Raw genomic sequence first — 2,023 nt, 5'->3', positions numbered from 1 at the left:
CCATTCAAAGATCAAAGTCCAAATACTTAATCAAAACCACTGATTTTGCAAATGCACAGCCCATCTTGGACTAGATTTGCAACCACCAAATACTGAAGAAAGCAAAGCAAAATGGAAGCAGGCCCTTACAAAATACATAGTGTGTTGAACTTTTTTTTTTTTTTTTTGCTAGGTATCACTAAACACTGAACCCTGCTGCTCTTCAAACTCTCTCTTTTCCTTTTTTTTAGGAATAAAAAAAGACCTTGATACCCCATCCTTTGAGTTACAGCTATTAGGACAATGGAGAGACGGACGAGAGTAGGAGCGGGATGTAGTATTAGGAGGCGTTTGATGGCGGCAAGTCTAGTCCACTTAGGTTTTGTACTGGATGGGCCCATTGCCAGTTCCATTGAGAAGACATGTGCAGATGAGGGCTTCTGTCACTGAAAAGGGGTCGCAGTTGGCAGAGGAGTGATGGTATTCCCAGTAACCCTTCTTCTGGCCGACAGTCCTGGGAATGTGGATGCTAGCTCCAGGGTTGGCCACGCCGGCAGAAAAGTCATTGAAGTTGGAGGTTTCGTGGAGTCGAGTTAGGTGCCGGGCATTGTCCAGGTCCCCCTTGGGATCGTAGGCTCAGATGCAGGTACTGCTTGCTCAGTTTCTCAATGGCCTCCTCAAGGTGTTTCAGACCATTGTCCTCTCTCATGGCCTTGGTGATGAAGTTAGTGTGGCAGCCTGCACCATTCCATGTGCCAGGAATGGGCTTAGGATCAAAGGTTGCTGTCATTCCAAAGTCTTCAAATACATGCCACAAGATGAAACGGGCCACCCAGAAATGATGTCTCATATCCATTCCTTCACAGGGTCCTATCTGGAATTCCCACCAGGCAGGAATGACCTCGGCATTCCGTCCCTGAAATCTTAACACAAGTGTACGAGCAGGCCTGGTGGTAAGCCTGCACAATATCCCTGCCACAGGCTTTGTCTTCTCCCACACCACAGTCATATGGACATTGGGCCCAGGGAAGTGGCTGGAAGGCCAACCAAAGGGGTGTTCGTCTGTGCCCATGAGAATATATTCCTGCTCCATTCCAAACCGGGGGTGCTGGTTGCTCACCATGTCTGTGACCCATTTACAGGTGTGCCTTCAATTGGTCTCTGTGGGCTTTCGGTTGTATTTGAAGACTTCACAGAACACCAGCTTGGGGTCCTTGCAGAAAAGGTCCTGAAACATGGCAGCAAGGGTGAGATACTTGTCACTGTTGGAGCTTCAGACTGAAAAGTACTAGAACCATCAAAATGCCACTCAGGCAACTCATCTAACACCGTCAATCCAGGTACGCATAGCTTGGGCTTCCTCACCCTGAGACAGGGACATGCCCACCTGCTGGATGCCTTCTTTCAAGTGGGAACTCGCGGAAGTGGCCGTGGTAGGAGGTATCCTGGGTGGCAGGGTAGGCAGGCGGTGAGAATGAGGTGCAGGAGGAGAGGCAAGGAGGCCGGGGATGCTGTGCAGACGCTCTGCTCTTCTCCCATCCTCAGCTCTGCCAAAATGATCGCTTCCTTCTCATCTAGAAATGGTTTGAATGGGGCAATGGGAGGGTGTCTATTTCCTAAATCCCCTCTCAGTCTAAGTGTTCCTTCTGTTTCTCTCTGGGTCACCTAGTCTCAAGAGGAAATGGTGATGAGCTTACCTGTTTCCAGATGGCACAAGCATTGGGTACCATCTGGACCCAATTGTACATGGTATCCTTTGTACCACAGTGATGATGGCTCAGCGTCAGGGGGAGGGGGAGACAGAGCAGAGGCATGATTTATGGATGTGATTCAGTCTTCTTGGGCCTGCTTCCCTACAGGACTAACCAGAGGCCAAATTGGGAAGAAGGAAAAGATTCATCCCGGTTCCTTTGGCCCCTTTTCCATTGGGAGTGATTCTGACTCTCACCTGCTTAGAACTGAGGATGCCAAGGAGCTTTCTGGTACAAATATTAACAGTGTGGAAAACTGGCCCTGAGTACAAACAGGAGTTTGAAAAGGAAAG

The 2,023-nt window shown here is 49.1% G+C and overlaps 1 pseudogene; it reads right to left on the bottom strand.

The window, feature by feature from the left end:
* Positions 1–354: 354 nt before the first annotated feature.
* Positions 355–1,699, bottom strand: LOC101327140 (glutamine synthetase pseudogene; annotated as a pseudogene).
* Positions 1,700–2,023: the final 324 nt, after the last annotated feature.

This window comes from Tursiops truncatus, chromosome 2 (genome assembly GCF_011762595.2).
Source record: "Tursiops truncatus isolate mTurTru1 chromosome 2, mTurTru1.mat.Y, whole genome shotgun sequence".
Taxonomy (NCBI): domain Eukaryota; kingdom Metazoa; phylum Chordata; class Mammalia; order Artiodactyla; family Delphinidae; genus Tursiops; species Tursiops truncatus.
This window is presented reverse-complemented; position numbering and strand designations above follow the sequence as displayed.